The following is a 25939-nucleotide window of genomic DNA, read 5'->3' as shown; positions in this document are numbered from 1 at the left end:
ACGGTGGAGGGCTGGATGAACAGTAGCCCCTGGAGGGGTGGTTGAACAGGAGCCTGTGGAGAGGGTTGGTTGAACAGTAGCCGGTGGAGTAGCGCACGGTGGAGGCTGGTTGAACAGGAGCCCGTGGATGAACAGTCACATGTGGAGGCTGGAGGAGGTCGATGGTGGATGAACAGTAGCCCGTGCAGGATGGAGGGGGTCGATGGTGGAGATGAACAGTATCCTGTGGAGTCCCGTTTTGCGGTACGACACACCCCTCCCGATGAACAGGACCCCTGTTTCGACCGTAGCGCTCCAACACAACTCCGTTTCCTCCGTTTTGCGGTACGCCACACCCCTCCCGATAAACAGGACCCCTGTTTCGACCGCAGGAGGTACGTTTCCTCCATTTTGTGGTACGCCAGATGCCTCCCGGTGAACAGGATCCCGTTTCAAACGTGACCGGTCGAACAGAAGGCCGTTTCCTCCGTTGTGCGGTAAGCCAGGCCTCGTTTCCATCGACTGTTCCGTCCAAGCCCTCCTGATGAACACGATGACGCATTCCGTTCCGACCCAGCTGGTTGGCTCCCCATGAACACGACGACAACGCAGTTCCTCCATTCCGACCCAGCCATGTACACGAGCCCTGGCCGTACGTATGCGCGAGTAGGCGTTCGAGACCCTGCCCGTATGTACGTACGTGGCCGTATTTTCTTTCTTGCACACTGGCCGCTATACGTACGTGTACATGCTATGTGTGCGCCTCTACTACGACACGTGTGCGCATCTACATCGACCAGTATGTACGTACACGTTCGCGACCAGAATGACAACGCTACGTACGCTTCAACCAGGTGGATCCCGACTATCAGACACTTCCTTGCGTGTGAAGATGTAGCTGGTGGGTCTCAGAAGTCAAGGGGGGAAATCGTTTTTTTGCCCAAACGCACTTCCTTGCGTGCGAAGATGTAGCTGGTAGGTCCGAGCAGTCAGGGGGGAAACGTGTTTTTCATGAAATACGGTTGCCCGTCCAGTGGGTCCCTGCTGTCAGGTGGAGGAATCATTTTTTCCGTGTAATATGGAGGCACTTCCTTGCTGCGGCCGTGGACCCAGCTGTCAGCCTCTCCACGTACAGTCCATCTCCGATGGAAGCCGTTCCTTGACCACGTTGACCACGCCGCGCCGAGAGCACCAGGGTGGTGGACGATGGCGAGGCCTAGTAAGGGGACGATGCGGCAGTGGATGCTCACACGTATAGGAGTATGAGGGTTCACTAGTTCACTGCGGTGTGAGGCTGCCATCACCGTAGAATAATAGGGGGTGTGAGTGAGTAGAGGGATGGCCTGGCCAGTGGTTGGAGTAGTAGGGGCGGTGAGGCCACCACCGCATCGCAGCCGGCCACAGGAGGTAGGAGCACAAGGCACGACCGGTGCTGGTTTGGGTGGCTGGAGCAAGAAGACCAGAGGTTGAAGAAGCACTACGGCCATTGGATGGACATCATGCGGTCACTGGAGCTAGAATCATGCATATTGACTAAGTTGACAAAGCCCTCCGTCCCCGTCAACTTAGTAGGCCCACAAGTCAGCCTGCCACTATACTGGGTCCGTGTCGTGGTTTTGTCACGACAGATGCCCTCGTGAAAGGACTTAGTCCTGGAGCCATCATGACGGGTTAGCTTGAAGGGGTTAAAGCGAACAAGGGACGCAAGGAATTATACTGGTTCGGCCTCTTACGGTGAAGGTAAAAGCCTACTCCAGTTGTGATGGAATTGCTAGGGTTTCGATGACCAAGGAGCGAATCCGCTTTGCCTGGATCTCGAGTTATTGTTTGTTGTCCCTAAACCACCGTCGGGTTGTCCCTTTATATACACAGGTTGACGCCCGGCGGTTTACAGAATCCCGAGGCCGGCTCATAAACGTGCCCGGCTCGGTTTCTACCTTTCCTTGCCTTACAACATAAGTTACATATCATATGGCGGTTCATATCTACGTGCCCTAATCCGCCTTTGGGCCCTGGGCCTTCATGTTAGATCTCCTCTGTAAAGCGCCATACCTCTTGTCTTCATGGGCTTCAAACATGACTAAGTCCTTGTGGGTATAACCCGTCCCCTCATGGCCGGTTTATACTTAATAGTAATATCCCCAACATTAGGCCCCAGATTGATTTGAACTCGTTCATGTCAATCTTCAAGAATTTAGAAAAATTCCTCCTTCTGCACCTTCGCATAGATCTTGTAAACCGTCATGACGTCATCTTCCAGGTTCGTAATAAACCGCCATGACGTCACATGTTTATTAAAAATTGGATATATCTGACCTTCATTAATGAGCCTCCAACAATCGAGGCGACAGCTCTGTCACATATCCAACTTTTGGGCTCCTTGATTTCATGCATATCACTTATCCCTTATCCTTATAAATAAGACCGGGGGTCATTTTCATTTTCCCCCTCTAGCCTCCTTGCTTCTTCTTCCTCGCGCCGACCTAACCCTCACACACAGCCGCCGTCATCGAGTTCCGCCCTCGTCTTCATCCCGGCCGCTGCGTCAACCTGAACGTACCAGAGAAATGCGGCGTGCCTTCACTGCTCCATCAGCAACCGTAAGTTTTCCCTTTCTCTTGCTCTAGATTCCCCATTAGGGTTTCGGTGTTCATCAAAACTCGCGGCTGTTCTTCTCTGTTCATCTCCATAGTATAAGCAGCGAACTCAGGTTCTGACACCTTCTTGCGCAGTCGTAGTTGTAATCCCCTTTTCATCCTTAGAATATCTTCCTCCATATAGAGAAACTTATCTGGACCTGGCGAACTGCTTAGACACCTGTATTTTGAGTCTGAATATATTTCGATTTATTGATACGCTGCAGATCTGAAATTATCATATTGATCTGTGAAACTTGTTTTTCCTCACTTAGTCTTCTTTGCTTCAGATATGTACTTTCATTGTCTGCGTAGGCAGTTTATCCTTTAGAAAATAATCTGTCATATGCCATTAGTCCCCTTGTAAACCGCAAATATTTTTACCATTTATAATAGCATCCAAATCCGGTTTGAATGATTTTGCATGCTTGAATACCTTTTCCTTAACCTGCTACGCTTTATGCTTGCCAACCATGAGTCTTAAACCGGCATCAATCTTTTTCCAGCTCTCCATTTGAAATGGCCAAAAAAATATGCTTGTAACTGGGTCCCTTCCCGGGTCACTGAAGAGCAGCTAGATGGATGCGTTAGAACTGGCGCTTTACCAAAACAAAGCAAAATCCACTGGCGCATTCCCGGTTCAGAAAATCCTCCTACCACTAAGGACGGCGAGGTAGTGGTATTTGTTGATCACATGAGCCGTGGTTTTAAACCGCCCGGATCCAAGTTTTTCCGTGATGTGCTTGCCAGCTTCTAGATCCACCCTCAAGATATTGGACCCAACTCTGTGTCCAATATTTGCGACTTTCAAATGTTTTATGAGGCCTATCTGCAAGAAGAGCCAACCGTTGAATTGTTCCGGGATTTTTTCTATTTGAACCGTCGTACTGAATTTGTAGACGGGCCCAACACTGGACTTGGCGGCGTCTCCATTCAGAAAAGGAAGGACGTCAGCTTCCCTCATGCCAAACTTCACAGTCATCCTAAGGATTGGAACCAGACTTGGTTCTACTGTAAGGATACTTCCCCTGAAGATGAGAACCCTATGCTGGGTTATCGTGCTCACCGGCTTACCAACACACATCCATTTCCTCAATGGTTTACTGCCAAGGAACGGGCCACATATGCACCACAACTCGCCAAGCTCAGAGCTTTCATGGCTTACGGTTTGACAGGAGTTGACTTTGTTCGTTGCTGGATATCTTGGAGTATTTTACCGTTAAGCCGTCACCCCGGTTTAATGTGTGAGTACACAAGGGACTCAAAGGATCCTCAACGACATATTGATATTCAGCTAACAGAGGCTGAAGTTACCGAGTCTGTGAAGAAAATACTGAATGAATCGAAGGTTGTTTGCAGCAAGACTGGGTTAAGTCCTTTCTATACCTTGAATAAACCGCCAGCTATAAGAATTGCCTCACTCCTTCTTTATACTTGATATTCTTAACTGTGTAATCTTTTATATCCTCTATCAATCTTTTAACAGGGTGACGACCCATTTTGGAAGAAGAAACCTCAAGATAAACTGGCCAAGACCCCTCGTCCTAAGACGGAGGTTGTCAAGAAATCTCCCAAGAAGAAGGCAGCTAATCCACCGGGTTAAACCTCGATGATGATCTTGATAATCTGGCCTCAGAGGTAGAACTTGACTCTCTTGGTTCGTTTTTCATACACCTCATTGACCATGATTATTATCAGGATGACACTGAAGGCAGCTCAGCCGATGACACAGAGGTAATTATCCTTTCCTTCGGTTCAGACCCTCTACCAACACAAAAAATCTATCAAGCAGTCCGGAAAGTAAGATTCAACTTGAAGCTCGCCGCACAACCCAGCACAGCGGCCAAGTAGTCACTTCAGGCGGTTTACCGAACACTCCGGTTTGGAAACGTCAATCTGAGGTCTCACACACTTCCAATACTTCTTATCCCAGGCGGGTTATTTCATACAACCTCTTAATCCATCCGATTCAAATTATCAGGGAACGCCTCATTCATCATCTGGCAAGTCAATGGCCACACAACTCCCTCCTCTTAAAACTGTTCCTGGGTAAACACTTTAAACTTAATCCTTGGACGCTTTTATACTTGCGTGCTACACTAACCTTTATATCTTTTCCTTTCAGAGCCAAAGCTAGACCCAGGAAGAAAGCTCAGGTAGATAAACCGTCTGATGACAATGTGGTTATTGAACCGGAGAGAACTCCAGAACCAGAAGGAACAAATGCCGACGTTGTGCTTGATGATCCGCCCCCTCAAGATCATGGCTTTTTTGTTGAACAAGCAGATGTTGACACAATAGACCATGCTGATAAACCGACCAACCTGGTCCGGACTGATGATAAACCGTCAAGCCCGGCTAAGGCTACTGATAAATCGTCAACTCAAGTAAAGGCTTTTGGTGACAAGGAAGATGGTATTATAATTACTGGTGTTGGCCACACCACCCCTGGCAATCTTGTTGCGTTATCAAAGCATAGTGCCAAGGAGGAACTTTCTGCTATGGGAAAAGCCAAATGGAGCACAGACTTGTCAAGCTACGCCCACCTCAACGCCCAAGAACGTCATTCTGGTTTTTTAAACCGTCTATACACAAACCGTGACTACGAAGCCGATTTAGTGAATCTGATGAAGGAGCGATATGAGGTACCTACATAATTGTTTCTCTCTTATGTCCAATTTCAAGTACCAACTCCAGTAGCCCCCAAGGGCCAATTTATGATGTCAATCTAAACCGGGACTTTGCAATATCTCAACTCTACATACTTATCCTCCAAGGGTCGGTTGATCCTTTTATGATGAACCGGTGCTTTAACATTGTAATCTTGTAACTTTCGCCTGTGTAGTCCCCAAGGGCCGGTTTATCTTTCCAAGCTAAACCGGGACTTTAAGCAATGTTACTTTGAGCAAACGTACATTATCCCCCAAGTGTCAAGAATAATACTTGTATTATGCCTGGGACTTGTAAAAAAATTCTGATTATCAAGCAAATAGGCATTAGCCCCCAAGTGCCAAGTGTATAACTTGTTATGTGCTTGGTACTTCCAATATTCACTGCCACCTCATAATATTTATTTCTCTTATAGGCTGAGATGAGTAAAAAGGAAGCCCAAACCGTTGACCTTTAAGAAAATATCAAATCCCGGCAAGCAGAAACCTCCAAAGCCAAAGAGGAACTGACCAGTGCCTTAGCAGCAATGGAGAAGCTGAAGGAAACTTTGAAGAAGGAACGGGCGGATTGGGGCATATAGAAAACCACACCACAAAAGAGAGCTGAAGACGCAAAAGCAGCCCTTCAACCGGCTTAAAGCAATAGATAAATGCCATGACCTTTGCTGTGTTTGGTAAGTATCCTCATCTGAAGTTTTTCAATATACATTATCTCATCAGTTACCGGTTTACTGATGCTTGCAATGACACAGGAACTCACATTACCCATCTGGGCTCTGACATGCGGATGAAGCTGAAGGCTGCCTATACTCTGATAGAGCAGTTATATTCCGGAGCCCAATGGGCCATTTGCACCGCTGCTCATAACAAACCGCCTCCAACCTTGATAAAGGAAACCATTGAGAAGCTATCAATGCTGCCTGCCCGGTTGGACGAACTAAAAAGATCAGCTACAAGGTCAGGTGCACTGACTGCGCTAGTCCGGGCTAAGGCATGGATACCAGATCTTGAACCGTCGGGTATAGGCAGCGGCTACCCTGGCGTAAAGGAGGATGGTTCAGAGTTTAACAACGACGATCTTCGAAGGTTTACAAGGGAAATGCGCCCCTTAGCGAGCAAATTGGCCGAGGAAACATATCTCTCCCACTATCAGCTTGTTTATGATTCTCATCATAAAAGATATCCTGCGCCAACACATGATGTAGAGGATCTTATTCCGCCAATCCGTAAGCACACCTATGCCCCTGAAGTTGACCCCTCCAACCTTATAAGTGATGAAGCTGTGTTCCAAGCCTTAACTGGAATCGATTGGGCAACCATTGACTTCCAGCCACTAGGTAGAGAGGAGGAGGATGCACCAGCGCAAGACGACCCACAGCCTTCAAGTCAGCCTGGTGACGACTCATGATCCGAAGGCCGGGTTAGACCTCTGCGTACTGCCATACTTGCTGAAAACAATTATTATTTTTGGGCATTAAAGCGCCTTGTAATAGGCTAGTTCAAAATACTTGGTCTGTTATGCCATCGTGCATATTTATGTTGCCTGATACTATTAATCCACCCTGCTTCAGGATATATTATGTTCATAATCCGTAGCGGTGTTATGCAAACCGTTCCTGCATATAAGAAGTTTGAAAGTGTCCTGGCGGTTTACCACTGGACGGGTCATGATGCCCAAATATATAGCCATGGTTTATAACCAAGGCTGTACTTTGAAAATAATCAAAGATGAAAGGGATGATACCTGTGATATTGAATCACACTATTGGTTGACCAACTTTTGTATATTTAGGGTGATAACCCCAATCTTGAGTATTGATAACTCCTTCCATGTTTTGCCGGTTTATGAGAAAACGACACCGGGTTATAATAAACACCAGTTTATATATAACGCTGGTGACTTGTGGTCGAAACCAGACCGGGCCAATAAACGCCGGATTATAACTGATCGTGTACTTACAACTTGTCGTTGAAGCCAACCCAGGTCAATAAACGCCGGTTTATCATAAGATATTAGAAATCTCACCAAAGGAGAAAAAACTTGGAAAATAAAAACATAAAAAGAACATGCAAGGCTTTTCATGGGCTGCCAGGCCACTAAGTTAAACCATTTTTCGAAGCCTTTTAAGATGGACCTCACATTAACCAATCGTCGTTTTAACTTTGACAAGTTTAGGGTTTATGAGATTGACTTGTCAAACGTTCGGCGGGTCATACCAGCATTACCAGGACGGAGTGGCTTACTTAAAAAAGGAGGATAACCTAGGGTTTTAGGTGTATACACCTGGCTTCCAAGCCTGGCTTGATAGCCTATTACAAGGGTGTAGATTTCTTTGTTCTTTGAGAAGCAAAGAGCCCCCAAGCAATATTTTGAGCTGTGCTCAGTGGGTGCCTATGTTTGAGTTGTGCTTTTGCAATACTCTCTTTGGCGCCGCGTAATTTCCTTTTGGCCTTAAGCCGATCAAGAGGTGTAGCTATGGTTCAAATATAACCAAGCCCCCAAGTGATTTCCCTAGTGGCCTTATGCCGATCAAGAGGTGTAGCTATGGTTCGAATAAGACCAAGCCCCCAAGTGATTATATATATATATGTGTATATGTATATATATGTGTGTGTGTGTGTGTGTGGCTTTGTAAGCCGGATCAATGGGAAATAAAACCCCGCTTTATAAACAGAAGCCCCCATGTAACCACACGTGATGTAAAAAACAACAGAGACCCCGCTTTAGCTGAGGCTCCGTTTTATTATATTGATCATAATATATACATTGTCATAATTATGTACATAAGAAGAGCCTGTGGCTCAAGTATAGTAAGGCCGAAGATGAGCTATATTCCATATGATCCGATTTACGTGAGTCTTTGTGCTCTCGAACATCGATAAGGTAATATGATCCGTTGTGCAGATCCTTGCTGACCACAAAGGGTCCTTCCCAAGGTGGGGACAACTTATGCATATCAGTCTGATCCTGGATGAGCCGGAGAACCAGATCGCCTTCTTGAAAAGTTTTGGTTTTAACCCGGCGGCTGTGATAACGACGCAGGTCTTGCTGGTAAATTGCCGAACGAGCCGCTGCAAGATCACGCTCCTCATCTAACAGGTCCAGTGAGTCCTAACGTGCTTTCTCATTATCAGCTTCAACATAAGCCGCCACACAGGGCGAGTCATGACGGATCTCACTAGGGAGAACCGCCTCTGCTCCGTAGACCATGAATAAAGGTGTGTAACCCATAGATCTGTTTGGTGTGGTATTGATGGTCCAGAACATAGAAGGTAACTCCTCCACCCAACAACCCGGCGTCCACTTTAAAGGAACCATAAGCTGGGGCTTGATGCTTCTCAAAATCTCTTGATTTGCTCTCTCTGCTTGACCATTAGATTGGGGGTGAGCCACTGATGACACGTCAAGCCGGATGTGTTCACGTTGACAAAATTCTACCATAGAACCTTCGGACAGATTAGTACCATTATCGGTTATGATGCTATGTGGAAAACCAAAACGGAATATCACCTTTTTGATGAATAGAACCGCCGTAGCTGCATCACACTTACTGACTGGCTCTGCCTCCACCCACTTGGTGAACTTATCAACCACCACCAAAAGGTGGGTCTTCTTATCCTTGGACCTCTTAAAGGGCCCAACCATATCTAGCCCCCAAGTTGCAAACGGCCAAGTGATTGGAATCATCCTTAATTCTTGAGCCAGAACATGAGCGCGACGTGCAAACTTCTAACAACCATCACACCGTTTTACTAAATCATCAGTGTCAGCATGAGCCGTCAACCAATAGAAGCAGGGCCGAAAAGCTTTAGCTACCATGGATTTTGAACCGGTGTGGTGACCACAATCTCCTTCATGGATCTCACACAAAATCTCACAGCCTTCCTGAGGAGACACACAATGCTGAAACACCCCTGTTACGCTACAATGATGCAACTCCCCATTGATAATGGTCATTGACTTGGATCGCCGGATTATCTGCCGGGCCAAAGTTTCATCCTCTGGTAACTCGCCCCCATTCATATACGCCAGATATGGGACCGTCCAATCCGGGATAACATGAAGAGCTGCCACTAACTGAGCCTCTGGGTCCCTAACAGCCAAATCATCCTCCGTAGGTAACTTGACCGACAGATTATGTAGCACATCCAAAAAGACATTGGGTGGCACCGGTTTTCGTTGAGAGCCTAAGCGACTTAAAGCGTCCGCTGCTTCATTCTTCCGCCGGTCTATATGGTCAACCTGATAATCCTTGAAATGACCCGCCATTATGTCTACCTCTCGTCGATACGCTGCCATGAGATGATCCTTGGAATCCCAAGTGCCAGACACCTGTTGAGGTACAAGGTCCGAGTCACCAAAGCACTTAACCTGGCTTAAATTCATCTCCTTAGCCATTCATAGACCATGGAGCAAGGCCTCATATTCAGCTGCATTGTTAGTGCAAGGGAACATTAAACGAAGAACATAACAAAACTTATCACCTCGTGGGGAAGTTAATATACTCCAGCCCCCGATCCCTCCAATTGTCAGGACCCATCAAAATGAATAGTCCAATAAGTGTTATCTAGCTTTTCCTCCAGTGCCTATAACTCCGTCCAGTCGTTGATGAAATCCACAAGTCCTTGGGACTTGATCGCTGTACGAGGTATATATTTTAAGCCATGAGGCCCAAGCTCAATAGCCCACTTGGCGACCCGGCTAGTTGCTTCCCTGTTTTGGATGATATCCCCCAAGGGGGCACAACTGACCACCATGATAGGATGACTCTGAAAATATTGCATGAGCTTCCGGCTTGCCATGAAAACCCCATACACCAGCTTCTACCAATGTGGGTACCTCTGCTTGGACTCAATAAGCACCTCACTGATGTAATAAACCGTCCGTTTAACCGGATACTCCTTTCCGGCCTCCTTGTGCTCCACTACAATAGCCACAATAACAGCTCGGGCATTAGCAGCCACGTATAGCAACAAGGGCTCTTTATCAACAGGAACAGCAAGGATAGGCGGTTCATCTAACTTTCGCTTTAAACTCTCAAAGGCTTCATTGGCAGCATCACTCCAGACGAAATGGTCCGTCTTCTTCATCATCAGATATAGAGGGATTGCCTTTTCTCCCAAACGGCTGATAAACCGGCTCAATGTTGCAATACGACCCGCAAGCCGCTGAACATCATTAACACACGCTGGTTTAGCCAGAGACGTAATAGCTGTGAGCTTCTATGGATTAGCTTCAATGCCCCTATTAGACACCATAAAACCCAAGAGCCTGCATGCTGGTACAACAAAGGCACATTTGGCCAGATTAAGCATCATCTTATAAACCCGGAGGTTATCAAAAGTCTCCTTCAAGTCATCTATCAATGTTTCCTCCTTTCTGGACATCACAAGAATATCATCCACATAAGCATGAACATTGCGCTCAATCTGATTATGAAGACAATTCTGTACACATCGCTGATAAGTCGCCTGGGCACTCTTGAGCCCGAAAGGCATAGATACATAGTGGAAGGCTCCAAAGGGAGTTATGAAAGCTGTCTTCCCCTGGTCCTTAACTGCCATTTTGATCTGATGATAACCAGAATAAGCGTCCAGAAAACACAAGCGGTCACAACCTGCCGTAGCATCAATAATTTGATCAATACGAGGGAGAGGAAAGGGATCAGCTGGACATGCTTTGTTCAAATCCGTGTAGTCCACACACATACGCCAAGTGCCGTTCTTCTTAAGTACCAGCACCGGATTAGCTAGCCACTCAGGGTGAAAGACCTCCACAATAAACCCTGCTGCCAAAAGCTGGTCTACCTCCTCACCAATAGCTTTGCGCCTTTCTTCATTGAAGCGGCGAAGAAACTACCTGACCAGTTTAAACTTAGGATCTATATTGAGAGTGTGCTCAGCGAGTTCCATCGGTACACCTGGCATATCAGAGGGCTTCCATGCAAAGATGTCCCGGTTCTCACGGATGAACTCGATGAGCGCGCTTTCCTATTTCGGATCCAGGTTAGCGCTGATGTTGAACTACCTGGATGAATCACCAGAACAAAGTCAACCATCTTAATCTCCTCGGCCGATTTAAGCTTCAAAGCCGGATCATGCTCTGTAGTTGGCTTTTTCATAGAGGTCATATCTGCAAAATCAACATTGTCTTTGTAGAACTTCAACTCCTCGATTGCACGGACCGACTCAGCATAGGCCGCATCACCTTCTTCACATTCCAAAGCAATCTTCCGGCTCCCGCGCACTGTGATGGTTCCCTTATGACCCGGCATCTTAAGCATAATAAGGTGGCACTTCCTTGCGTGCGAAGATGTAGATCATGGGTCCCAGCAATCAGGGAGAAACGTTTTTTTCGCGAAATACGATGGCCAGTCTGGTGGGTCCCTGCTGTCAGGTGGAGGAATAATTATTTTGCGCGTAATAAGGAGGCACTTCCTTGCGGCTGCCGTGGACCCAGCTGTTAGCCCCTCCATCTATAGTACTCTTTCGATGGAAGTCGTTCCTTGACCACGTTGACCATGTCGCGCTGAGAGCACCATGGCGGTGGACGACGGCGAGGCCTGGGAAGGGGACGACGCGGAGCTGGGAAAGACGCGGTAGTGGAACCTCGCGTGGAGAGGAGTACGAGGGTTCACTAGTTTGCTACGGTGTGAGGCTGCCGTCGCCACATAATAACAGGGGGTGTGGGTGATTAGAGGGATGGCCTGGCCAGCGGTGGGAGTAGTAGGGGCAGTGAGGCCTCCGCGGCATCGCTGCCGGCCACGGGAGGTAGGAGCACGAGGCACGACCGGCGCTGGTTTGGGCGGCTGGTGCAAGAAGACCAGAGGTTGAAGGAGTACTACGGCCGTTGGATGGACATCGTACGGTCACTGGAGCTAGAATCGTGCATATTGACTAAGTTGACAAAGCCCTCCGTCCCTGTCAACTTAGTAGGCTCACAAGTTAGCCTCCCACTATACTAGGTCCCAGCTAGCACGGGGAGTATTCATTTTTTGGTGCGTAATAAGGAGGCATTTCCTTGCGTGCAAAGATATAGCTGGTGTGTCCGAGTTGTCAGCGATAGTAACGTTTTTTTCACGAAATACAGAGGCCCTTTCAGTGGGTCCCAAATGCCAGGTGGAGGAATCATTATTTTGCGTGTAATAAGGAGGCATTTCCTTGCGTGGGGCCGTGGACCCAGCTATCAGCCTCTCCACGTACAGTCCACTTCAGATGCATGTCAGTTGTTGACCACATTGACCAGGACGCGCCGAGAGAACTAGGGCGATGGACGACGGCGAGGCCTCGGAAGGGAACGACACGGAGCGAGGGAAGACTCAGCAGTTGTTTCCCACGTAGAGGGGAGTACGGCTGTACGAGGGTTTACTGGTTCGTCTGCCGTCGTTGGAGATTAACAGTAGGTTTGGGTGAGTAGAGGGATGGCTAGGCCAGTGATGGGAGTACGGTGGGGCGGTGAGGCCTGCGCGGCAGCACAGCCGGCCGCGGGAGGAGGGATCAGGCAGTCCCGCCGGCGCTTGTTTGAGCGGTTGGAGCAGGAAGAGCAGAGATTGAAGAAGCACGACGGTCGTTGGATGGACATCCAACAGTCACTGCTTGTGCATCAACCTTTTCTTAGGAAAGCCTCAAATCTGTGGAAAATAGCATATAGCCCATCTGCCATTATTTCTAATAATTTACAGTTCCTTTGCTAATTCTTAAGGGTTTTTTTGGGGCCGAAATCACTGTTCTGACCTTGTCAGCGTTTATAGTCACAAACTAAACTCGACGAGAAAGTATTTCGTGAGTTGACCCTTTTAGAAACGCCAGGGTCCGTGGCGTTTCCACCCAACATAGAAACGCCGAGCAAGCTAGTGTTTCAAGCCAACACGAAAACACCGAGGCAGCTAGCGTTTCTGACCTGGCCCACAGTCAGTCTGAACCCGCTGTTTTCGCTGATGTGGCACACTTGAAATGCCAAGGTCCTTGGCATTTCTGACCAGGATTAAGTAACGCGCGCGGGCCGCGGGGGCCTAACCCAGCCCACTCCCCCGGTCGAGCAGTTCCTTCTCGACGACGAACTGGTGGCGGCCCCCTCCCTCTTCTTCATCAAATCTTCCCCAGATCTGCTATTTTGATCATCAAAATGAGGAGATCGGAGCATCCCCGAGTTGCTTGAGGTATTCTCCTCCCAATCCTCCATTTATTTTCAGTCAAGATTGGCTATTGTAGATGTATTTTTTCAAACATGGTGGAACCCTAAGATGAGTTATTAGTGATTTGTTTGATGAATATTTTGGTTACATTATGTTTAGAAAGAAGACATATACTCCTTGTGTTAATTATTCTTAGTTAACTTGTTTATTATTGGATTTAGAGATAGACCATTTTTTGGATTAGGTTGAGCCTATTGTTTGTTAATAATTAGTTGTTATAGATTCTTTAGGATAAAATAGGTTGAAAAGAATTGGTGTTGGTAATGTATCTTTGGGATAATTTGTAGTAGTTCTCACACGATTTTGTATATGATGCGGTCATAATTTTAAGCATATATTATAACAAATCCATTGACCTTATTTTGTAGGATGTTCGAGTCGGATAAATATCCCGGCCTTGATGATTATTACGAGGAGAAGCATCGTGCTGTGCTAGTGGAAAGAGGGGAGGTAATTATGTATCTACATTGTTGATTCTCATATTGTGAGTAGTTTAGAGAAGTATATAAATTGTGCGTGTGTTATTTGTAGGTTCCTCCAGTACTTCGTTTGAGAGGCCACAACCCACGTGAGTCCTTGAGGTATGACCGTCGCTACGAGCCTTATTTTAGAAGAATGGATCTTCTCCAGTTTGTGCTCAACTTTAAAGGCACACCACCATGGCTGAACTCGACGGCCATTACCACCCTTACGGACCGTTGGAGACCGGAGACGCACTCTTTTCACCTTGCTCTTGGTGAGATGACCGTTATTTTGGAGGATATTGCGATGATCTCCAGTCTTCCGATCGAGGGCAGGGCTCTTACCCGGAAGGTGAGGTCTGAGGGGTGGCGACAAAGGGTTGCATGTCTGGTTGGTGTTGAACCTCCCTCGTGGATTCATGAAACAAAGAAGGATCCTAGGACTTCTGGTGTTTTGTTCTCGTGGCTACAAGAACATTCTTACGACTGCCCAGAGAATGCCAGTCCGGCTGTTGTGGAGAGGTACGCCAGGGCTTACTTATGGAATCTTTTGACCCAAGTGGTGTTTCCTGACAGCACGGGAGACATAGCCTCGTGGATGTTCTTGGACCCTCTTCGTAACTGGGATGTCAAGTGGAGTTGGGGGTCAGCGACACTAGCCTTCTTGTACCGTCAGGTAATGATAATTTGATGCATTCTCATTATATGAAAGAATTTTTTTCCTGTGATTGTTTAATGTGTGTACAAATGTGCAGTTGGACGGAGCATGTATGAGGAGTAAGCCGAAATCTTGTCTTGGTGGTTTTGTTTGGGCCCTACAGATTTGGATGTGGGAGCGTATCCCTGTGGGCCGTAACTTCACCATTGCTCCAGAAGAACCTTGGGAGTGGCCTTTTGACGGGGATGAGGAGCGATATCCCACTATCGCATACACTTGGGCTAATGTCCAAGTGTCGAGTATCGCCGCCATGGGGCGGTATAAGGCATACATAAGCGAGCTTGACATGCTTACTTACAACCAGGTAATTATCAAATACCTTGCCATCATTACAGATTTTTTTGTTGTGCATGAGCTAGTGACATGTTGTGATGTAGGTTAATTGGAGGCCGTACATGGTACTTAGGCAGTTCCCTTTGAGCAATATGTGCCTTCGTGACCAACATCTTTGGCGTGTGCGTTGCCCCATGATATGCTTTTTTGCGGTGGAGTGGCATCTTCCACATCGTATTTCGAAGCAATTTGGAGTACAACAACGCACCCCGCCGGAGTATGTTGAGACAAGTGTGGTGCTACATAGGTGAGAGTTTCTTGTACCATATGTTGATCAATGTGTAACCATGGAAAAATGAAAATGATGCCGATACTTCTCATGCTTTGTAGGACGAGCCGGCAACACAACAAGAATGTCATTAATTGGGAAGATCACCATCTTATGAGGGTAGACATGTGGAATGCTCAGAGGAATGCCCGAGTTGAAGATGATCACACACCTGACAATGTATGATATCGAAATCGCGTCAGGTGTACTACTTGGGAAATGTCTAGCCTCAATTGTCTTGCTCATGCCATCGTCGACTATAGCCTTATCTGCAAGGCTAACATCACAAAACAAGGGAACTTTGTGATCCCTACCGGTGATTTTTGTGTACCACTCTGCTTCTTTCGCAGTCAAGCCATCCTCGTCCAACTCATTCACCGGGCCTTCATCATCCGAGTCATCCACACAAGCACGCTGATAGATAATGTCAGGATCCATGTCCTGATGCCTTACTTCAGCCTCTACATCACCAACAATGTTGTGGTGCCTCTCATACTCTTCGTCGGAGTCATCTCCATCATGTTTCATCGGTGCACTACCTCCGAACTCATATTGGGGATACTCATTGGCTTCCGCTTCAACTTTATACTCAACAATAGGAGGCACACCACTAACCGGGTTCACATCATCTACTAAGGTTTGGTTCAAGTCAACATGAAAGAGAGGAGCCTTGACCACCTTACTTGCAAAGACTTCGAGTGACTTGACTTCTGAGGATGCAACAACCTCCTTATATGCAGCCCAATGCAAATTGGACTTGATAGGCATTGTCTTCATTCGACACTTGTGTGCCGACCCAACATCATATCTTCCTACTAATTCAACTTGATCACTTGCATCCACCCACTTTAATCTTATCCGTGTTTCTTCCACAACCTCTTCATAACTAGGGATCTCAAGAAATATCAACACTTCCTCATACTTGTCAACAATATGCATATTCATGAATGCCTCTTTGTCAACATAATGAATATTCACAATCTTGTCCATCTAAAAAAATGGTAACATAAGTATAAGAAATGCACAATGCTAAATATACCACATTGCTAACAAAACACCTAACCCTAACCCTAAATCTTAACATTGGCCATAACCCTAACCCTAAATCTTAACATTAACCATAACCCACAATAAGGTATGCTCAACAACATCAAAATGCAACACTGTTGGAACAACTATACTCAAAACATCACATTATAGATCCATGCTCAAAACTAGGGTTAGGAACAACAAGAACAAATCAATCCAAATGGACAAATCCAACCAATACAAATTTGTGAGATGAAGGAGGTTACCTCAACGAACAGAAATGACACCGGATCCACGGACCAACCCAATCGATATGCAAGGATTTGTGAGGGGCTAAGTGAGGGACACAAAGGGGGAAAAGGGCAAGAGCTCGGGATAGGCCAATGGGGGAGAAGAGAGTGAGTGGTGAGTGGTGGGTGAAAGCCCCACGGCCACCTAAAATATCTGCACCAGAAACGCCACTGATTATGGCATTTCCAGAAACGCTAGCTGGGTCGGCGTTTCCAGCCTGCCACGTTAGCAGCCAACGCGTCCTCGGCCTGGCAGTGGGCCAGGGCAGAAACGCTAGCTTGCTCGGCGTTTCTATGTTGGGTGGAAACGCCGCGGACCCTGGCGTTTCTAAAAGGGTCAAATCGTGAAATACTTTCTCGCCGAGTTCAGCTTGTGACTATAAACGCTGACAAGGTCAGAACAGTGATTTTGGCCTTTTTTTGGAGACCATATTCTTTTTATTAGCATTACAACCCATACTGTGGCCACGGTTAAAAAATTATACGAAATTTTGCATATTTTGGTGCGGTTCGAACTGTTTTTAATCCCGAAATTTCGAGTCACATTCAAACTGATTTTAAAAATAAATGTATATCAATATAAAATCGAACAAATTGTCCACGCATAAAAATCAATGCAATTTAAAATCTTGAAATGAAAAACATAAATTTGTAACTCATTGCCAGTTTGATGTGTTTAAAAAATGTACAGCCCATTCCTCATTACTGATAGGCCATTTTCTCGGCCAGCCGAATTAAGCTCTCCTCATCTTGAAAGATTTGCAGCCCAACAGGCCTGACAAAGCGAATTACTTGGCAAATTACAAAAAAAACTGGGATGTCGTCATGGACCCAGCTATGGCCATGGACCCAGCCGTCAGCCTCTCCACGTATAGTACTCTTCCTATGGAAGTCGGTCGTTGACCAAATTGACCACGCCGCGCCGAGAGCACCAAGGAAGTGGACGATGGCGAGGCCTAGGAAGGGGACAACGCAGAGCCGGGGAAGATGCGACAGTGGATGCCCACGCGGAGAGGAGTACGAGGGTTTACTGGTTCGGCTGCGGTGTGAGGCTGCTGTCGCCGCAAAATTACAGGGGGTGTGGGTGAGTAGAGGGATGGCTTGGCCAGCGGTGGGAGTAGTAGGGGGCGGTGAGGCCTCCGCGGCATCGCAGCCGGCCACGGGAGGCAGGAGCACGAGGCACGACCGGCGCTGGTTTGGGCGGCTGGAGCAAGAAGACCAGAGGTTGAAGAAGCACTACGGCCGTTGGATGAACATCGTACGGTAACTGGAGCTAGAATCGTTCATTTTGACTAATTCGACAAAGCCCTCCATCCCCGTCAAATTAGTAGGCCCAAAAGTCAGGCTCCCACTATGCTGGGTTCCAGCTGGCAGGGGGAGTATTCATTTTTTTGTGCGTAATAAGGAGGCACTTCCTTGCGTGCAAAGATAGCTAGTGGGTCCGACCTGTCAGTGGGGGGCACGTATTTTTCGCAAAACACAGAGGGCCTTCTGGTGGGTCCCAGATGTCATCTGGAGGAACCAAAGACTTGAGAAGGCATACAGAACAAGCTAGTGTACCAGTAAAGAGAGGTTGCTGAGATTTACAAAAAAGAGAGACGTGCTCCTATAGCTGGTTCGAATCCAAACCTATACTATGACTATATATGGTGCTATGCTACTCTGAAAGTAATGAAACTGACATATCCAACGTTCTCTTCTCCTCTTCTCTACTTACTCTTGCTAGCATCAGAAGCTCTGGTCGCAACAACCATGCCCGCTGGCTTCTCGTCCACCTACTCTTCAGCAGGCAACCACCAGATATACGCCAAGTCGCCACCTGTACCATCACCTGTGGGTCTCATCACACCCCCGCCGGCACGCGCACCGCAGCCGGTTGCTCATCGCAACCCGCTGCCGTTGGTGTGGTGCCACAACAGTAAATCACGCAGAGTCATCCGTCGCGCCTCAACCACAATCCTCAACCCTGGCCGAGTCTTCTACAAATGCCCGAATCATGGGGTAATAATATGTTTAAGTGTTGTTCTGCTGCTTTTAGTTGCTAATTTTTTAATAGTTTGATTGATGATCTTCCAATTTAATTCATGCAGAAAAGAGAAGATTCCTGTGATTTGTATTTCTGGGAAGTTGCTAATGTGGGGGAGTGTAACTACGCTGATTATTTGGTTAGCAGAGGAATCCCAATACCAGCAGGTTGGGGTGTTGGACAAGTAACTGAAGGAACGGGAGAATAGGAAGATGCAGAGCAGAAGGTTAAAGAATGCAGTTCCTCTGATCATGTCCAAGCAATAGCTGCTGAACGGCCTTGACAGCAATGAGGAGATGAAAGAGCTTATGAAGATAATGGGCAAAATCGATGTGCTCTGTAGGATGATTGTCTCTTTATTTGCAGTGTATGTAGCACTCATGATGTATTCAGTGGCTATGACATGAGCACTTTGCTGAAACTAGTAATGAATGAAACCTGTGTAGCAGGCCGGGCGTAGTGTTGTGAACATCTAATGATTTCTATTAACAGAAATCAGGGGGTATCCCCTTTTTCTCATTAATAAATAAATAGCAGAGCCCCTTTTGGTAATAAATAAATAAATTAGCAGAGGCCCTGTTAGGTCAGTTTTGTTCTCATTCAAAGACGTTGAGCAAATTGCAGTCCAATAGCAAACTATGTCATCGAATTCAAGTTTCACAGCCAAATATGAGTACAACTAAACAACAATGCCATCATGTTGTAGTCATCATACAATCACCAAACACAAATCAGCATACATAACAAGTGATGTTCTCACAGGAAAATACTAAACAACATGTTCATCAGGTTTCAGTTGTCATAGCAAACACAATTTCCCATAGTAGATAAAAAACGTCTTCTGACAGGAAAATACGACAAAAGCAAGGTAATCATCATCCGCAGCACCGGCGTCAACATCTTCGCCATGTGTATCAGTCTGAATCGTAATTCCCCATGGTGTCATCATCTTCTTCGTCCTCAACGTCCTAGAACATTGGCTTCTTCTTGATCAACTCTTGTATGTCCACAACACGACAGGCAATCTTTTCGCCGGCGTCATTGACATGATGGTTCTCAAAGATATTAGGAACATCTGTGTTATCTTGTACATCAGGAGCAGTGTAAGCATCATCTCATTGTGCAAATTCATTAAATGAATTCCTCTGCTCAAACCATTGCAATACTCTCCAGTCATCGCTACGTGCAAATGTGTCTTCCAAGAAAAATATCTGTGTTGCTTGATTTGCCAAAATAAAAGGCTCATTGGTCTAGTATGTCACCTTGACATTGATGGTTTTGCGATCCTGGAAAACAGGTTATACCAACAATAGCACAACAGAACCACACACCGATGATCCTCAAAACTGGAGATATACTGCAACTGAATAATGTCTGTTATGTTAGCATACATTTTAGTTGTCTCTTCGTCATACGTATCCATGCTCATGATGGCACTGTTTTTGTGTCTTCCTGCCTTCGTCTCGTGCAAGGGTGTTGTAGTGCACATCTCCAACAATGCAAGAATCATAATGTCTTACCCGAGTATCAAGACCCATTGCTAGTGAGTAAAGGGCATCATCAACTGCCTGTCCATCCTCTCGCATCTTCTTAACATATGGTTAGAAAATAGACAAGCTGATCATCTTATGTACTCAATATGTTAAAAAAACTAACAGTGCAATTCAAAAGCTTACATGGCTCTTGAACCATTTTGCAAATCCTGCCATAACCAGTTTGTCAATGTTTCTTGGATTTTACGGCAGTAACTCCTTTTTGTAGATGCTGCACAACATAGTGATCGCGTCAAACATCTAAATATATAAGAATATGCTGCAAGTTTAGTAGATTACAATGTATAATCCATAGTACTTAGCACTTACTTGATATAAGGTAGTATCTCAGGACAGTTATTCAACACATACCAAACCATTTTGTCCAAATCTTTAGGTTTGTACTCTCGTCGACTCTTCTCTGTAACTCGAAAAGAATAATCAAAAACATTGAGCCTGGGATTGTCTTCACACGCCTCTTTGCTAAGCTAATCAGCTGTTTCAATGTATTTTGAGCAGAATGTCAACGCTTCTGAAGCAATGTAGGCCTCTGCAATGGAACCCTCGGGCCTAGCTCTGTTCCTAACATAGCCCTAGAAAGTGCCTAGCCGCCTTTCAATAGGGTACATCCAGCCATACTGTACTGGACCTCTAAGTAGTGCCTCATCAGGTAGATGAACAGCCAAATGCACCATCACATCAAAGAAGGCTGGAGGATATATCTTCTCAAGGTCGCATAGGATAGTTGGTATCTTGTCTCTAAGACGCTCCAAAGCATCTATCCTGATATTTCTACTATAGAGTTCCCTGAAGAATTGTCCCAACTATGCAACTACTCTGTATAAGTCAGGGCGGCCCAATCCTCTAAGGATAATAGGTAAAACCCTTTGAAGTAGGACGTGGCAGTCATGAGTTTTCAACCCTTGTACCTTGTTTCCATCTACACTGACTTTCCTTTCAGGGTTGGAAGCAAATCCATGTGGGAATCTCACACGTGAGAGGACCTCGCAGAATTCTTTTCTTTTTACCTTGTCCAAGACGTACACAACTGGTGCCATATCCCGTGGTTTACCTTCATCTTGCACCTGCAAATCCTGTCTGATACCTAGGTGTGTCAAATCAATCTTAGATTTTAAGGTATCTTTCGTATTGCCTTCAATATTAAGAAGTGTGCCGATAATGCTGTCACATATATTTTTCTGGATGTGCATCACATTAAGATTATGCCGCAGATCCAAATCTTTCCAATACTCCAAGTCCCACAAAGTGGACCTATGGGTAAACAATAATCTCTCTTTTGCCCTGCCACACTTCCTTTTCCCACTTCCATTACCAGGATGGTTTCCTGGTGTAATATGCCTGACCTTCTCGAATTCCACTTGCAACTCATCGGCGGTGAGCCTCTTTGGCGCATCACGGTTTTCATGCTTTGCATTGAACACATGTCTTCGGTATTTTCTAGGATGCGGCTTGTCCTTGGCAAGGAAATGACGGTGTCCAATGTAACAGATCTTGCTAAGTATTGCGTATGACAGTGGATTCCTGTCACATCGAACACATGCATTGTAACCATGTGTCATTTGCCGTGACATAGTGCCCAAAGCAGGATAATCATGGATGCACCAAATTATAACAGCACACAGAAAGAAATCAGCTGGTGGGCTGCTATATAGGTCTCGAGTGAGAACACCCCTCCATAGCTGTTGAAGTTCCTCCACAAGAGGCTCCATGAACAAACCAAAATCCTTTCCAGGACTTTTTGGACCTAGGATGAGCAAGGCCATCATGTAGTTTGATTCTTTGGTGTAAGCATTTGGAGGCATGTTGTAAGGGATAACAAGCACTGGACACATGCTATATGTGGTGCTCTGGTGGCCAAATGGGTTAAATCCATCTGAAGCTAAGCCAAGTCTAATGTTTCTTGGGTCAGCAGCAAACTTTTTGTGTTTCTGATTGAAGCTTTTCCACTCACTACCATGTGATGGATGGCTCATTACATTCTGATCTCCGTACTCCTGGTTCCTAGAATGCCACATTACATCCTCTCTTGTTTCAGCATCATGAAACAACCTCTGCAATCTTGGTGTTATTTTAAAATGTATCAGAACATTATGAGGAATCCTCTTCACAGCATCGCCATCTTTCCATCTTGATGATTTCCATTTCGGGCATTCACTTAAGCTAGCATAATCCTTCTGGAATAGAACACAATTATTCTTACAAACATGGATCATATCATATCCAATTCCAACAGCTCGAAGGAAATTCTTCATTTTACTGTAGGTGTTTGGCAGCTCAGACGCATCTGGGAAAGCTTTGCGGAGGGCAGCCAATATCGCATCGAATGTTTTGTTGGTCATCCGCTCAGATGTCTTCACCTGAAGAAAGGTGACCATAGCTGAGAATACTTATTTCCTGGGGTGAGAGCCACGTTGCATTTTCCCAACATGCGGGCCCACCGTTTTTCTTCGGCAGGTGAAAGTTCACGGAATGCACGAGCATTTCATAGCATTGTTTCAATGTTGGTCAAACTCACTGGCTCCGCCACCACCTCCTCCTCCTCCTCTTCCACCTGAGCATCAGGCAGATTAAGATGGTGATCTGCTGCTTCCACGTAGTCAATAACATTGACGTTCACAACTTCACTATGATGAACGCACCTAGTATATGTGACCGACATCCCATACAACTGTAGATGATTTTGCATAGTTGACTGGGGTCTTGTAACTGAATTCGTACAACGGCTACACGGGCAGAGCACCTCTGATTTCGGACCACCGTACTCTGCTCTGTTAAAGGTCATGAAGTTTTCAACCCCCTCGACATATGCAGTGGAGAATCTTCGAGCAGAAGTTATCCAAGTCCTGTCCGTCTGTAGGACATACAAATTAGTTCTTCTACTAGATATTACAGGAAAAACATATATGCTTTTTTATGAAGTCCATAAAAAATATCTAGGTCGATGTCTAAAGCTATGGCAAGATATTTGGACAAGCAGATCTAAGTAACGAAATATATGTAAAGCTAATTCAGCAAACATATTAGAGTGCTAAATTATGGTAGGCTGTTTCATTAGTCAATGAGGCCGAGCACACAGCCATCGAACTATCGAAGGCCATCGTAGCAACAAGATCGAGTATAAAACGGTGTAGAGCTATTTCACTAACAGATTGGCTACTAGACCATGGCAATCTACGTCACAATAAATATATGGCAGGATATTTTAGCAACTAATCGGCCTTGGCATGCCATCTCAGCTAAGCAGATTGAGTGCAGACCAGGGCAAGGAAGCTTCTTAAGCAGAGCATATTTACTGTAACAACTTCGACAAACAGTGAGATTAACAGCGTCTATCAGCTAACATTCAGGGCTACACCGACATGCACGGGGCCTCAGTCTAGAATGCACGTACCGAGGGAGAAGCTGACCGCCGTGCGTCTCCCCACGAACGTCGCCATTGGTGGCGGCGCTGACCGCCGTGTGCCTCCACAAGAACGTCGCCAGCAGTGGTGGCACGGCTAGAGGACGACAGTCTACGAGAGCGTACTATGGGAGCGAGAGGATCGCCGTGCGTCCCCTCGACGTACCGTGGTGCCGCCGTATCGGCGCGGCAGGGAGGGCGGCTTTGGCGGAGCGAATGGAGTGGAGGGGGACGGGGGGAGGGGGGTTTGGGGAATATTACTGGCTAGTTGGCCGAAGGGCGGTTGAATCTAGTATTTGGAGGGAATTTTGGGGTGGGGGGGGGAGGATTTTCGCGCAGTGGCGGGGGGAGTTTGGCACATGGTCGGTTTCTCCAAGTGCAGTCCCACGTGTCACTGATGAGGCAAGCGGAAGCGCATTCCGTTTACGTGAGCCGTGTGTGCAGGACCGAACGTGTGTGGGGTGCAATGCGACCGCGACAGGGGTGCTGTGAGTGTACCGCTTTTTTTCCTTTTAAACTAGGTGCTTCACCCCCTAAAAAAACTTGTTGCTTCAGGCGATCCATCGATACTACTACTAGTAATCCGGTAATCCCGACTAAAACAATGTGGCCGGGTCTTTTCCCGCGCGATATGTTGGAGGTTGGCCTAGTTGGGTTTTTTAGGATGAGTAATGCTACACCTACGTAATCACAGTTACGTAATTAACGTAATGTGAAACGTGTGAGCTGTTGATTGTAGATTGGGGGGAGGGAGGGGCCCACCACCATGAACATCAGGGGAGGAGAGAGAGAGGCAATTTACGTTAACCCTTTCGTAGGTTCCCATAGATGTAGAAAGATGTCAAATGCGTGAATGTGTAGTGGACGTACTATTGGAGTGCCTAAGATAAATTGTGTATGTATAGACCCTATGTGCTTATTTTACTTCGCATGTTAGCTTTGTCTCGGTTCAATAAAAAGCAGAGTTGGTGATGATGGTGTGCCTGTCATCCTGCAATATAGGTCGTCCGATCTATATCTAACGGATAGGAAGGAAACTCTATGACAATTTACCCGCACTCCTCTCCACATTTAAAGATAAGGCCTTCCCTCGTTCATCCTCTTCTCCCACAAGATCTTGATCTTCCGTGCAATGCACGGGCATCTTGCTAGTACTCTTACAATATACTATATTATTTTGAAAGTTCATATACACCGGCCGAGATTAATGCAAACACGGCAGATTTTTATTACATTTAGAACTTTTATAGGACAGAAAAATAACAGAAACCCGACCCTAAACCTATTCTACGGTGGCGACCGACGTCCTCCATCTGCGATCTCTATGTACGGGGGCGGGGTTCAAGACCCGTGAAGTGAAGGTGCGGTCTCCGACGAGGAAGAGTATAACACGGGATACGGACCGGCCTGTTGGCACACCATGCATGGCCTGCCGCCTCCCATGCCCTACTTATCCTCGTAGGAGTGCCTGACCCCGGCGGTGCTGGACGTTGGACGGCGGCAAGTAGGACGTGTGGCTGACGGTGCTCCCGTCGTCGGCCGCCAGCGTGGCCACCTCTTGTGCGGTAGCGTCCACGTACGGCTACACCGCTATTGCGTCGCAAGAGGCGACTTAAGCGAGGGCGGCGACCTCGAGCTTCATCCCCGAAGACAAGCTCTCCCGTAGAGCGTTCGCGCTTGCTGTCATGGCGGATGTGGTGCCAGGTAGGAGTACGATGCGCTATGGTGTGGAGGTTAGCTGGGCGTTGCCGCTTTAAGTAGCGCATTCCGGTGAGGCCAAGCGTCCTGGTGCGTCATTAGGTCGCCAGAGTTGGTTCCTCGGGAACCGAGCCTCTTAACAACAGCATACGGACGGACAACATGAATGCGGGCAGTTGGCGCCGGTTGGGAACGTACCGCGCGACGGCGCGAGGGACGAGGGTTTTTGGTGTGCCCGGTAGTCAGCTACGGTCGTGGCAACGTTGGAGATGCCCTTTTCTCACATGCGATCCCCGCATGTCATTGAAAAAGCAAAATGACCTGGCATGGTCTCAGGTCCCGAGGATGTAGTTGGCTACGCTACACCACTCCGTGGACGCGTCACAGCACCCCGTGCATCCTCGACGAGCCGGGTGTTGGGGTGTGTTTGGATTGTGGCCAAAGTGCACCTTACCAAAATTTTGTTCATGGCCCAAAGATTGGACTTTGTTTGGATGGTTGCCATTTTTTTGGCATGCCAATGAAATCTAGCCAACTCTAGTTCATTTTTCTTGCCAATGTTGGCCAAATCATGGGAAACCAAAACCTCAACCAAAATTTTGGCTACCCAATGCTTTGATGGGGCAACCTTGGGCACAAACCAAACATACTGTTGGTCGTGCCACCGCACTAACGCCACCCTCG

The sequence above is a fragment of the Triticum urartu genome, chromosome 7A (genome assembly GCF_056163025.1).
Source record: "Triticum urartu cultivar PI428250 chromosome 7A, HENAU_Tu73, whole genome shotgun sequence".
Taxonomy (NCBI): Eukaryota; Viridiplantae; Streptophyta; class Magnoliopsida; order Poales; family Poaceae; genus Triticum; species Triticum urartu.
The sequence above is the reverse complement of the archived record's forward strand: the minus strand, read 5'-3'. Positions refer to the sequence as shown.